Here is a 15,955-nt window from a genome sequence, read left to right as displayed (position 1 = left end):
TAATAAATTCAGTTTTGTGTAATGTGTTATGTGGTATTACAGTTTGAAAGTATTACTCAGTCAGATTTGAGAATTCGATGTTGGTCAGCTATCTGTGGCTTTAAGTTTTGAAAGTATAATTATGCCAGATTTGAAGATTCTGCACGTTGCCAGCCTCCTCTGCTACACAGTTATATTTCTGAAGTTAGTGGCTCTGCTGCCCTGCGCCTCTGCATCGGCCGATCGTCAAGAGAACCCAGTTGTTCGTCCTGTGCTTGCCCTCGACCACGAATCGAAGTCATTTTAATTGCATTTCGTAAAATAGTAGTTGGTTCCTCTGTGGTATTTCGTTTTTGTCTTGCACCAAGAAGCCACTATCTTTGATGGTTTGTATGTTTAACGGTGCCCTGTTGGAATATTAAATCGTGAAAGTGTAGAAGATTCCTGATGTAGACCTCAGGAGTCTGTCAGATATCCCAGACACACTATCATCAACAATTAAATATCTAGTCTCTCCTTCCCATGGTAAATCCCACAGGTTAGAATAGCGAAAACGTATTAGGCATACCAAGTTCTTTCGGGGGAAATTCTACTCATCCTGAATCAACGCTTGTATAAGAAAACTTGACTATAGCCTCATACATTGTTGATTACAATTATGTCACGGTACTCTTTATAACTTCCTCAGAGCATATCTCAGTATACACTGGTTGACAGTAATGTTTTTGGAAAGGAACAGTAAAATGAAATCAAAGCAGGGCCAGGTAGATTGAGGTTTGTCAATAACCATCAGTGCTTACATTTAGCAGCCATTGCCTCTTAATAGGAATGTCATTGACAATTTCAAAAATAATGACAGGTTGTAGGAATGACAGTGATATTAGCAACAGCAACCGAATAATGATCGTCATTTAATAAAAGTATTATTAATGATTATTTACGCAGCATTCAATCGAACTTTAACAACAGGACATACATATAAGGCCTTAAGAAATCCAGCATACAAGCTACACGCTGATGAAAAGGTTATAAGGTGCATGAAAAAGTCTACTAACGGAATGTGCAGAAATAACTATTTTATACTGCCCTTAGAGGGGGTCTCTTCCCCCAATGTACCTATTAACAACAGCAATACATTTCAATATCTGTATCTGTTCTAGTCTCTAGGCCAAGGCTAAAGATAATTGAGTCTTTCAAAAAATTAATGAAGCCTTATCAATAGTCAATGTGCTATGGGTTCTGGCGTGTAATTTGTATTGCCTTGAAAATCTTGTGCTGGTATACAAAATTTACCAGATCTATTTCGTTCTATAGCACTTGCTGAGTGCGTCTACTGAAGGGCATCGTACAGCCTGGCTCTGAGCAGAATCTAGTAGGGTCGCAGAATACAACTCTTCGCAAATGATGTTTTTAAATACAGTTTTCTTTGCGTTTGTGAGTGGCGCCGAGTGCCGTTTCGTGATATGTGGTAATTTTGATAGTGCTGCTCTATTCTTTTTTTCTATTTCTCCAGTCCTAGTTCTGAATACATATTTTCTTTATGACGTTCTCTATTAATCATTGTTGACAGCCTTCGCTGGTAGGTCACAGACATAGACCATTTTTTATAATAAAAAAAAAAGTATTTAAAATGAAGCCTCGACTGACGCAGCTTGATACATCTAAAAGTTTATACGTTTTACCATTTTCATTTACTGAATGCAAAGCATCTCCTTTACAAGCGCAGAGTTAGGCATTACCATCCATTTACTATAGTCAAACTAAAATGTCGTGGCGGGTGACAAGAGGTTTCTCCCGGACTATCGTTCGCAGTTAAGAACATGTTGGTCCTTTTACCCATGACACCTACCTACTTGAACCTAAAACCTCAGCGCTGAACGCGAGTTAAGCACACAGATGGAGTGAGTGTTCGCTCCATCGGAATTTGTTTTCATTTCTTCTATATGCGACCTCGAGTAACCTTTGCGTGTGTGTGTGTTTGTGTGTGCGCATAGACCGAGAAGCAATTATTAGTACACACACGCATACATATATAAATAACTGCTAAAATGGAATATGCTAAGGGATGGCGTTCTTGCCCTAAACAATCAGTCGCAAAACTTAAGATGGATCCCCGTTAGTATTCGGTCAAGATATCCAGGAGTTTCTGCTTGATCCTATCGTTAGTCAAGATGTTACCTACATGCCAGGGATAAAGACAATATCAACGTTATTATAAAATACTCGCGTTTTCACAAAAACCACTGTTCCAGAATTAAGCTATTAGCGGAATTTAAAAGTAAATTTACTATTGGAAGCTAGAAACCTATGGAGTGGTTATAATATATCACCGACTGATTTTTAATATCTTTTGCTTTCCGCGTAATCATGTTTAAAGCTTACTAAGTTTCGCAAACTGAAGCAGACAAAAAGTTGCATGACGCAATTTTTCCAAGGCAAAAGTCTTCGTATTTGTCTTTTAAGGACTAAAATAATTTGTGAAAATAGCCTGGAAAAATAAGTGTGTTTTTTAGTTGGTGTCTCAATTTTGTTAATAATAATAATAATAATAATAATAATAATAATAATAATAATAATAATAATAATAATAATAATAATAATAATAATAACTACCTTATTAAAAAGAATGACAGAGTTAACTGAATTTATCTTAAAAAGAATTTCTCTATTTTACTGATAATTCGTTTTTTATAAGATAAAGTCAGTTAACTCTGCCATTCTTTTTAATAAGACTTGTATCTGAGAAGGTCTGCTTCCTGCTAATAATAATAATAATAATAATAATAATAATAATAATAATAATAATAATAATAATAATAATAATAATAATAAGCTAAAATATTACTTGTAAATGTCTTTTTAGGAAGAATTGAAGAGCTAATTCAAGCATTAAATGGAATGGAAAGATATGCAGCATAAAAACTTTAGTATGAATTTTAACAGGTGTTGTAAAAGAAAGATTTAGCTGGCTCTGATTAGATAGCCTTTGCTACGTAATCAGAATAAAGCTAAACCTCCCTTTCATTATACCGCTGGAAACTTATACTGAAACTTCCATGCTTCATAACATCTATCTAGTCGTTTCATCTTATGCTTGAATTAGTTCTTCAATTCTTCCTAAAACAAAAGACATTTAAAAGTATATTTTAGCATTCTTATTATTATTATTATTATTATTATTATTATTATTATTATTATTATTATATATTATTATTATTATTATTTATTATTATTATTATTATTAGCAGGAAGCAGATCTTCTCAGATACAAGTCTTATTAAAAAGAATGGCAGAGTTAACTGACTTTATCTTATAAAAAACGAATTATCAGTTAAAAATAGAGAAAATTCTTTTTAAGTAAATTCAGTTAACTCTGCCATTCTTTTTAATAAGGTATTATTATTACTATGATTATTATTATTATTATTATTATTATTATTATTATTATTATTATTATATTATTATTATTATTAACAAGAAAACTAAGAAAACAACGTTAAGCATGATAGCTTTCCTAAAATTTCTTGTTAATGTACACTGATAATTGTAACTCCATACTATTCGATATTTAGTCGATATATGTACACACACACATAAACACACACACATATATATATATACATATATATATATATATATATATATATATATACTATATATGTATATGTATATATAAAGGTTTTTTTTGCCACGAAGGAAAAAAATGAAAAAAGCGAGATAGCGAGTACTTTCGGTCCTATTCGGACCAAAGAAGTACTCGGCTTTTTTCATTTTTTTCCTTCGTGGCAAAAAAAAATTTATTTATTACATAGCATCACGTTTTATATACTTCGTGATCAAGTTATTCATATATATATATATATATATATATATATGATATACATATATATATATATATATATATATATATATATATATATATATATATTACACACACACACACACACACACACACACACACACACACATATATATATATATATATATATATATATATATATAGATATAGATGCATACATACTACGTAGTACTCTCCATTGCCTGCCGGCGCCAATGACCAAGCCAACCATGGCACTACGTGAGGCACAGCCAATGTCCATTTAGTAGTTTGGGTAGAGGAAGAAGCCGCCCAATTCACAAAAGAAGAAGTACTACTCTCACAGGGACAAAAGTGACTTCCCCCCCCCCCCCCCCCCCCCCCCCCCCCCCCCCCCCCCCCCCCCCCCCCCCCCCCACCACCACCACCTTCCCTCCGAGAAGTAAGGAAGAAGCAAGCAAGCAAAGGGAGAAAATCCCGACTATGTAGAGAAATAGTCATGGAGCTTCCACGACCCGATGGCGGACGAGTCCCTCGGTCTTTGCCCCCGGATATTCCTCTCAGTGACCAGCTCCGACCCCCTGTCAAACTTGCGAAACACAAGAATACGTTATTAGCGCCTGAGCGGATCATATCATGAATTCTTAGCCAGTGCTCCTTTTGTAAGCGTAGCTCTGAACTGACACTTTGTCCCCAAGGGTTATGAATTATGGAAGGCAACGCCAGTGGCGTTTGTTTGGATGTCGATATTCTAGGTTTCCGTATTTGTGGATCGAATATTGATGTCGTTGATCAAAAGGACGTATTTGAAGAGCATTGGCAGCTGTGTACGGCGATACCCCCTGGTTTCATAATTTCTGACATCCCGGAAATCCTAGTTTCTGCCGTAAGGGAGCCTCCATGATGGGACTGTCCGTGAGCTCTTTGTATAATCACATACATAATGATCTCTCTCTGCTGCCTTCTATGGTGCATGCAGGACCACAACAGTTCTCACCAGATGCTTCATGTCGGATGCAAGTTCTTAAGCAGTGCATGCTGGAATAGCCTCGTCAGAATTACTCACTCATACACATACACACACCTAAATACATACACATACTATATATATATATATATATATATATATCTATATATATATATACATATATATATATATATATATATATAATATATATATATCTATATATACATACTTGCAGCGTAATTTGACAATTAGTAACTGACAGCCCAAGCTATTTAAACTTATTTTGAATCGTTGCTAATGCTTGTTATTGTTACACTTCATAACAGTCCAGATTCTTCCTTAACTCCGTTACAAGGACATATTCCTGCCATCATGTGAACAGGCTAATCACAGTTTTCAAATAGAGGATGTTGCTTAAACTAGAATATGCTGTACTTTTTTGCATTGTCCTTTGTACAAAAGGCCATAGCGGAATCCTGTAACACAACGTTGGTTACAGTGATATGAAAATAGTTCATTTTTAGTTTTCTGAAAAGAAAACTGTTGTGCTGGGCCATGTCTGTCCGTCCGCAATTTTTTGTCCGCCCTGTGATCTTAAAAACTGCTGAGGCTAGAGAGCTGCACATTGGTATGTTGATTATCATCCCTCCAATGATCTACCACACCAAATTTCAACCTTCTAGCCTCTGTAGTTTTGATCTTGATTAAGGTTAAATTTAGCCATGATCGTGCGTCTGTCAACGATGTAGGGCAAGCCATCACCGGACCACAGTTAAAGTTTCGTGGGACACGGCTCATATACAATATACCGAGACCACCGAAAGATAGATGTATTCTAGGAGGCTTTGATTACATGATATACAGAGTACTTGATAGCGCCGAAGAAACTTCGGCGCATGTTTCACTTGTTGTTCCATATCTTTACTCTCTCTTTTAGTATTCTGTTCAGAGTTACCGCAAATACCCACCGTTCGGGAATGTTCTGTTATCGAGGACGGTTTATCATGAATCATCATTTTGCTGAACATTTTGTTGTCAAGAGAGAACAGACTGTTATGTCCATTCATCAGAACGACGTGCAACACAGAAAAAAAGAGATGAATGATATAGAGAAAAGTAACAATGATGATGATGATGATAATGAATAGTAAAAGTTCTAGCGCTTTCTCTGACATTTAAGAGAACGAAAACAATACCCAGAGTCTTGGCACAAATAGAATTAGTTAAACTTAAATGGTCTTTGTTAATTTGTATTACGATTCTTCCGTGAATAATATGAAAATAAATAGATGATAAATAACAATGAATTGAAAAATAAGGAACATATGAATGAACGTCCTCCTTTTCCGTGTCCGACGCCATCTTTTGTTTGAAGTGTCAGTGAGAGGCAACTACTCTCGAGAGATCTCGTGAAAGGTGAGACAGCAGTGGATCAGGTGTTGTGTCGCTTCGCAATTTCAAAAGAAGGAAATCAATACACACAGCATCTTGATTAAACTAACACTGCATTATTAAAAAACCTCGTGGTAGGAAGAAAATGACACATTGTTGGGTGTTTTTAAATAGTTATCTGTATAAAATAAGTAACAACTGCGCTAAAGTTTCTTCGGCGCAATCGAGTTTTCTGTACAACATATAGTCCCCTACAAAACCATATCTATGACCAGTGTTGCCAAAGCGCGGAGAAACGACCAAAAGTGCGGAGAAGATTCGAGTGGGAGTCATAGAATGCAGAGCTGAGGTCTGCACTCTTCACGTATGCGGAGCTGTAGGTCCGCATATAATATATATGCTTTTAAAACTTTTTTCCATTAATAAAAACTAATTAAAATTATAACTGTTTCATTAACCATATTACACATATTTAATATTTTTAAAAATACTAATATTTTTGAAAAACGAACCATTTTCACTAGTCTTGAGCGTTTACGCGCCAATATCATTTACGATTGTCAATTAAGAACCGAATCTATGACTGACAGCTCTCCAGTTGCTCACCAGATTCGGTAGAGTGATGGTGTGTCCCATGGCTCCGGAAAGCGCTGCCAGATGCACAATTCAAGGCTAACCTTAACCTTGAATAAAATAAAAACTACTGAGGCTAGAGGGCTGCAATTTGATGTGTTTGATGATTTAAGGATGGATGATCAGCAAAGCAATTTGCAGCCCTCTAGCCTCAGTAGTTGTTAAGATCTGTGGGCGGACAGAAAAAGTGCGGACTGACAGACAAAGCCTCCTCAACAGTTTCCTTTTACAGAAAACTAAAAAGAACAAACAAAGAGGTAATAAAACTTGGCGAATAACGGCTGAATTATGGTTGCCTTACATGAAGGTTCGTACAAGTGTTAATTCCATGTTATTTTCATAAATTGCGGATGTGTCCAAGTTGTTTATTCAGGGAAATTACTGCTGGTTGTGTCAGTCATGCGACGCCAAAAGAATTATCCGTAACAAAACAGAGCAAAATGACCACAAAATAGTAACTTGGGAATTTATTCACAAAATTTTATATCTTGATTTTGATGATAACTTATGACGCTTAACCTCTGCCTTAGAAAGCATTATCGTCATTTAATCCAAATGCCCTTTGATCAATTTTGTTTCCACGAGCTTCTCTCATCTTTCTTCTGTAACACCACCCAAGTTTCATTCTCAAAAGTAATGAGGGTTAATGGCAGCCTCTCCAGCACAGACTCGTAAACTGAATTTTAGTTTTCTGTAAAAGAAAGCCATTGTGCAGGCTTTAAGTGTCCGTCCGTCTGCACTTTATGCAGTCCGCCCTCCGATCTAAAAACCTACTGAGGCTAGAGGGCTGCAAATTGGAATTTTGATCATCCGTCATCCAATCATCAAACACACCAAATTGCAGCCCTCTAGCCTAAGTAGTTTTTATCTTATATAAGGTTAAAGTTAGCCAAGGATTGTGCATCTGGCAACGCTTTCCAGAGGCATGGGAGGCACCCTCACTCTACCGCATCCGGTGAATAACTGACGCCTACCGGTCAGCGGTCATAGCAGATGGTTTTATACAGCATCATACATAATAACGTTATAAAGAAAACTCGATTGCTCAGAAGAACTTTTGACGCATTTGGGAGTCAAAATGCCCTTTTCATATACCATTGTTATTCTACGGTTTGCTTCTCTCTTTGATATCAAGGTTTTTCTATCGCCACATGCAGACATTCTTCAAGTGGGAGACTTCAGTTTACACCGTCCTTTACGGCTTCAAACCAATAATGCAGCATGCATATGTCTTTGATTATGATCAGGCATCCAAAATATTTGGTCGTTTTTGTAATTGAATCATTGCCTTTTTTCCAATTATAAATATAATGACTCTCCTGGGTCTCTAGAAAAATTTATGTATGTCCGCTAATTTTTATTTCGTTCTCATTTACCTTTTCCTCTGAAAAGAAAAAAAAGCTGTTACGATAACGAGGAGTTCCCAGCAGATCATCTTACAAGTTTTCTACTTAATTTTCTGTGGAGAACTGTCTCATGTTCATCCCACTAGTATTTAGTTAACTTCATTTTTGTTTTGTTTCCTAACCTTGGCATCTTCTCCTTTACTAATAAGGTTTTCGATGCCTTTTTAAAGCTCATTCCCAGTCACGTACAGTAACGACAGCTCTATGGCTTACGTCCTGGGTAAAAAGGTCTGTCCCTTTTGCTCTCATTCCTGATTCTTTATTTTTGAAGCGATTCCGATGCTTCTCAGGTCAGATTCTTATGCGAACGTAATCAGAATCATTTGGTAGCTCCGGTTTTTTAAAGGAATTAACCAATATATAACTTTTTTTTTAAGTGAATTAATCTTTACATGAACTTTCCTACCAAGGGCTCAGAATTTCCCTGCATACATAGTTATTTTTGGACGCATTGCTTAGCTCTTATTTGTTTCTAATAGTTTCTTAGGAATTGTCCTTTACTTGAAATTTAAGATTATAGGTACCGTATGCAGTCTTTAACAGCTAGTTTCTGAATAACCCACTGATGTAGCTCACGTGAAGAGAAGCTTCCTGTTGACACAAACAACTTAGAATTTTCTGTACGAAAACTATCTCACGAGATATCAAAATCGAGCTTTGATATCCGGCTTATTCTTTAATATCAAAACAATCCTGTAATAAACCAAGCTCCTGTGACTAGATGTATGCATTCATATTACAGTAAATATTAGAAACTTTTACAACATCCCTAATTTCCTTGTATTTCCCTTTAGTAACTCCTCTTACTTCTTCCCTATGAATACGTATTCTTCGGAAGCTTGAATTTCAACTTAGTGGTCCCGTGAGCTTCTTCTTTATGAATAAGTTTCATCTTCTAATATAGTAATAATAATAATAGGCACGATCACAAGATCCCTGAAAAGGAACCAGGAAAAATTAGATGCTGAAGTAGCTCCAGGACTCATACAGAGAAGTGTGCTTCTGGTAACCGCGCACATAGTAAGGAAAGTGATGGACTCCTAAGGAGGCAAGATGCAACCCGGAACCCCACACTATAAAACCACCCAGTGGAATAAGATGACTGTGATAGACAATAAATAAATAAATAAATAAATAAATAATAATACTAATAATAATGATAATAATAATCATCATCATCATCATCATCATCATCATCATCATCATCTCATCATCATCATAATGATAATTTCAGTTAGAGCAACAAGAAGAAAAATGTTTTCGGAGCTTTTGTTCTGAAACAGGATTCAGTGCTGTGTGATTAAAAGCAAAGCAAAATGAGATGGAAAGTTAATCGAGTCTGAAACCAAGTTGGTCTATTAACTTTACTAAAGCTTTGTGTTTTGTGGTTACAATTTATTTGTTTTTTGTTTAGTATCTTTTTCCATGTTCGTTTCTGAAAAAAAAAAAATACGGAAAAAGGCACAATTAAAATTAGCACCTGAGCTGAACGCAGCTCTAAATTTCTCGTGGGATATACGAAAAGCCCTCCAAAATTAAAGATAGCCCTAAGCTTAAATAGCGGATCACAAGAATTGGGATAAAAGAATGAATGGCAACACTTTAACCACAGAAAGAAAGCATTAAATGCACGCAACGTAAAATGCAATCAAGAATTACCATATGAAATTGAGGATACGTACAAAGTTGACCCAAGGAGGCCCGTCCAAGAAATGACAGGAAACGCTGCGCAAATAGAAAAAACAAAAGTTATCCGTCTTTGGAAATTGAATACAAGTAGACTTGGCACTGCAAGCTTAGGATGAGACTATTGAGGAAGAAGAAAAAATTCAGAGTAACAATATGGTTACATTAACGTGAAAGGTAGAGAAGAGTTTTCTAAGCCATAGTGAGATCAAATGCAGCCTTTAACCTACAAATTGAAAATTAAATTTAAAAAAAGGCGTAAGTTACAAAACATAGTAAGCGGAGTTATTCCACTTAAGTCTGTGAATCTTTTTACAAGTTATGTGTAAGATTGCTGTTGGTCTAGTAATAAAATATCTACTGGAATGACAACCGGAGTTTTCAAAGAAATAATGATTCTGCTGAGGCTTAAAAAGTAAAGCATTTAATACTGTAATGCGAACTCACAGATAACCGGATCCAATGGCAGAAGCCAGCCAGAATTACGGATATCCTGTTGATGCTTAAGAAATTAAGCATTTATTACTGTAATTCGAATTCACATATGCTCAGATCCCAAGGCAAAAGCCAGCCAAAATCACAGAAAGCTCCAGAGAAGGCGGAGGTTAGTAATAGAGGCGAATAACAAGAATTGAAAATGAAATCCACTCTCCACAAAGAGAATCAGAAGTCTGGTCAAATTTCTTCCACATTTGTGCCTTCTACGCCTCGATGCGTCTTTTGTTTAACTGCCATCTCTCCTTGGATAAATAGTGGTTAGCTGGATAAAGGTTGCTGGTAGTTAGCGACTCACAACGTGAGCGTTCCTCATTCAGATGTAATGTTTGTAATTGCCTTTGGTCCCTCAAATCTAAAATATTTGAAATATAGCTTTATATCAGTATTCTCCAAGTTTAATATCCCTGTTACTTGATATGTAGGAGATTTGATTCTGCAATTCTTTTTTAAGTGATGTCGTCTTTTTGTATTTCCGATTACCCTCTGTTACTTCTTTCAAATGAACAACATACTCTTTGGAAGCTTGAATTTCAAGACAGTGGCACCTTTGGTGGACTTGTTCCATATGAATGGGATTCGTCTTCTGAATAATAATAACCAGTAGGCCGCCGTAAAGGCGATAACTAGCGAAGCTTCCAGTTAAACCATCAAAAGGTTAACATCATTTCAACGTGAATTTAAAGATGTAAGGTTTTATCTGCAGAAAGAGTCTTTCTTTTATCTTCAGTACTTTCTGAGATATTAGCATTGAATAGCGTTAGCGCTAATAATAATAACAATAATAATAATAATAATAATAATAATAATAAAATAATAATAATAATAATAATAATAATAATATTAGTACAAAAAGACATGAGTAAAGGAAATATAGCCAGTAACTACAGGCCTATCACCTGCCTACCAATAATGTGGAAGTTACTAACAGGTATCATCAGTGAAAGGCTATACAATTACCTAGAGGAGACAAACACCATCCCCCACCTGCAGAAGGAAGTGTAGGGGCACAAAAGACCAGCTCCTGATAGACAAAATGGTAATGAAGAACAGTAGGAGAAGGAAAACCAACCTAAGCATGGGATGGATAGACTATAAGAAAGCCTTCAACATGATACCACACACATGGCTATTAGAATGCCTGAAAATATATGGGGCAGAGGAAAACACCATCAGCTTCCTCAAAAATACAATGCGCAACTGGAATACAATACTTACAAGCTCTGGAATAAGACAAGCAGAGGTTAATATCAGGAGAGGGATCTTCCAGGGCGACTCACTGTCCCCACTACTCTTCGTAGTAGCCATGATTCCATGAAAAACAAAAAGTACTCAGAAGATGGATGCCGGGTACCAACTCAAGAAAAGAGGCAACAGAATCAACCATCTGATGTTCATGGACGACATCAAGCTGTATGGTAAGAGCATCAAGGAAATAGATACCCTAATCCAGACTGTAAGGATTGTATCTGGGGACATCAGGATGGAGTTTGGAATAGAAAAATGCGCTTAGTCAACATACAAAAAGGCAAAGTAACGAGAACTGAAGGGATAAAGCTACAAGATGGGAGCAACATCAAACACATAGATGAGACAGGATACAAATACCTGGGAATAATGGAAGGAGGGGATATAAAACACCAAGAGATGAATGGACACGATCGAAAAGAATATATGCAGATGACTCAAGGCGATACTCAAGTCAAAACTCAACGCCGGAAATATGATAAAAGCCGTAAACACATGGGCAGTGCCAGTAATCAGATACAGCGCAGGAATAGTGGAATGGACGAAGGCAGAACTCCGCAGCATAGATCAGAAAACCAGGAAACATGACAATACACAAAGCACTACACCCAAGAGCAAATACGGACAGACTATACATAACACGAAAAGAAGGAGGGAGAGGACTACTAAGTATAGAGGACTGCGTCAACATCAAGAACAGAGCACTGGGGCAATATCTGAAAACCAGTGAAGACGAGTGGCTAAAGAGTGCATGGGAAGAAGGACTAATAAAAGTAGATGAAGGCCAAGAAATATACAGAGACAGGAGAATGACAGACAGAACAGAGGACTGGCACAACAAACCAATGCACGGACAATACATGAGACAGACTAAAGAACTAGCCAGTGATGACACATGGCAATGGTTACAGAGGGGAGAGCTAAAGAAGGAAACTGAAGGAATGATAACAGCGGCACAAGATCAGGCCCTAAGAACCAGATATGTTCAAAGAACGATAGACGGAAATAACATCTCTCCCATATGTAGGAAGTGCAATACGAAAAATGAAACCATAAACCACATAGCAAGTGAATGCCCGGCACTTGCACAGAACCAGTACAAAAAGAGGCATGATTCAGTGGCAAAAGCCCTCCACTGGAGCCTGTGCAAGAAACACCAGCTACCTTGCAGTAATAAGTGGTACGAGCACCAACCTGAGGGAGTGATCGAAACCGATCAGGCAAAGATCCCCTGGGACTATGGTATCAGAACGGATAGGGTGATACGTGCAAATAGACCAGACGTGACGTTGATGGACAAAGTCAAGAAGAAAGTAGCACTCATTGATGTCGCAATACCATGGGACACCAGAGTTGAAGAGAAAGAGAGGGAAAAAAATGGATAAGTATCAAGATCTGAAAATAGAAATAAGAAGGATATGGGATATGCCGGTGGAAATCGTACCCATAATCATAGGAGCACTAGGCACGATCCCAAGATCCCTGAAAAGGAATCTAGAAAAACTAGAGGCTGAAGTAGCTCCAGGACTCATGCAGAAGAGTGTGATCCTAGAAACGGCGCACATAGTAAGAAAAGTGATGGACTCCTAAGGAGGCAGGATGCAACCCGGAACCCCACACTATAAATACCACCCAGTCGAATTGGAGGACTGTGATAGAGCAAAAAAAAAAAAAAAAAAAAAAAAAAAAAAAAAATAATAATAAGGGCTCATTCCATTTCATATCCGCGTCCATAATGTTAAATAACAATTCCCCACTGCTGAAGAAAATAATTTCTGTGATATCGCCCATTTAAAGAAAATTTTTAAGAATTCCATTGTACTATATCTACTATTACATCCCAGTGTGATAGTAGTGATTTACGGTCGATTGTTGGCCATTCTGTCAGTCTTTTCGGAGAACAGTATTGATCGTGTATCCACTTACTTCCCAGGTGTGTTTCACAGGCTTGCTTATCGCCTGTGAATTTATTAGATGATTTGTTCTTTTTTAATATGTAGAATCTCTGCTTTATAAACTTCCCCGTTTACTTCTTTATAAACTTCCCCGTTTACTTCCTCTTACATCTTCCTAAGGAACACCGTATTCTTTGTACGCTTGAATTTCAAGTCACTGGCCTCTGGGATAGGTTTGATCTTCTGAATACTATTAATCATGAATATTAATATCTCATTTATTTATGTCGTATGAAACGAATATTATTTCCTCCATGAAATATTAATGTGTGACTACGGTTTGGTTGTCAAATACAATCTGATTTCATGTTTTGTCTTGCCTCGTTGTTGTTATTGATATTGGGGAACAGATATGACGGACAATCGGATATATATATATATATATATATATATATATATATATATATATATATATATGTGTGTGTGTGTGTGTGTGTGTGTGTGTGTGTGTGTGTGTGTGTGTGTGTGTGTGTGTGTGTGTAGGCATATATACAAGTTAATTTTTGTCACTGTACACACGTGGCATTTTCATGTTCACAAATATATGTATATATACATACACACACACACACACACACACACACACACACACACATATATATATATATATATATATATATATATTGTAAAGGAATATTGATTTATTGAATGTAAAATTGCAGAAAAGGTTGAAAATTGATATTTGCATACAAAAAAAAGTGTGTACACTAGACAACAGATGGCAGTAGCGCTTGGCGTAGGCGGTAGTCGCCAAGGATAATGTACTGAAACAATGATATTTGGTCCATGGATGTCTAGCGTGAGTCTGGTATATAAAGGCCCAAAACGACGCGATTTTCGTTGGAGCTGAAACAAACAAGTGATTATAATAGTGTATCAAGTTTTGAGGAATATATGGTAATGTATTGTTTATCCATTTGGACGTTTTCTTGTGTGATGTTACGTTGGTTGCCACTAGCTTTTTGATGTTACAGTGAATTATATGTTGTGCTGATGTAAAGCTTTGTGACTTGGGTATTTATACTGTAAAAATGCAGTGATTAGTGAAGAATAGTCTCGATGACGTGCTGTATAGCGAGTCTGCTATTGTGTAAAGCGTCCGTAATTTGTTTAATGTTCTGTTTGTGACTTTAATTTCCTTACTACTTGTTATTAAAGTACATTTTAAGTTATAGTGGGTTGTCACTGTTTTCCTGATATATTCTCCTCGTATCCTTACCAGAGAGAGATTTTTTTTTTTTATATTACATGGGGGCCTGTCGAACGAAACCCGAACGTATCCCTACTCAGTTTTTGCTCATTCTATCGAACGAAACTCGAACATATCCATACTCAGTGTTTACTCATTCTATCGAACGAAACCCGAACGTATCCTTATTAATTGTTGCTTTATTCATGTCGAGCGTATTCGACCATAACTTGACGTATCCCTACTGTTAATTGCTTTTCAGTACTTCCATGTACTTTAGAGAGTGAGAGTTGTGATAGTGTTAGTGCTATATTTGTCTTGCTGTGTTATTTGAGCAGGTTATTAAAGATGTTTGATTTGAAAGATTTCATACGTAGTCCTAGTGGTGAAAAGTTAGAAGGTATAACTAAAATAGGGACTGGATTGTTCTAGCTAGGTACTATAATGTAGAAGTATCAGAATCTGCAAGGAAGCAAGAAATCTCAAATAAAGTACGTTGAGACGCTAATGACTTTAGGCATTTTGTACTGATTAAGGAAGGGTTTGTTCTTAATGAGTTTGGGAAGGGGCAAGAAACTGGATAGCCAGCAAAGCGTCAAGGGAGAATAATACAGAGGGTAGTGCAAGTGAAGAGGAAAGGGCCAAAGCCGTACGTGAAAAAACCAAGTCACGCAAGGTTAAACCAAAAAAGTCCAAACTTTTTATGAAGGGATGAGTGTTGAGCAGATGTAGATTCATTTGCAAATAGTTAGATTAGAGAATGAGAAAGCTGTTGAACTAAAGAAGTTAGAAAATGAGAGAGCTGAAAAGGTTAGGAAGATAGAAGCTGAGAAAGAGGTTGAGCAAAAGAAGATTGAAGTTGAGCAAAAAAGGATAGAGCTAGAGATGAAGAAACTTGAAGTAGAAGAAAAGTCCAGAGAAATACCAAAATCTTTTAGAATAGTCAATGCAAGTTTTTTTTTTTTTTTTAAAAACAGTGTACCAATTTTTGTTGAAAATGAAGTGGATGCATTTTTTTTACAATTTGAGAAAGTAGCAGAACAGCGTGAATGCCGAGAACGTCATGGAGCACGTTGGTTTTCAAACCTCCTTTCGAGGAAAGGCTAGGGAAGTATTTGCTGCCTTATCTTTAGATGATTCTAAGGATTATGAGAGAGTTAAATCCGAAGTTTTGAAAGCTTATGAATG

The sequence above is a fragment of the Macrobrachium nipponense genome, chromosome 6 (assembly GCF_015104395.2).
Source record: "Macrobrachium nipponense isolate FS-2020 chromosome 6, ASM1510439v2, whole genome shotgun sequence".
In the NCBI taxonomy this organism is placed as follows: Eukaryota; Metazoa; Arthropoda; class Malacostraca; order Decapoda; family Palaemonidae; genus Macrobrachium; species Macrobrachium nipponense.
This window is presented reverse-complemented; position numbering follows the sequence as displayed.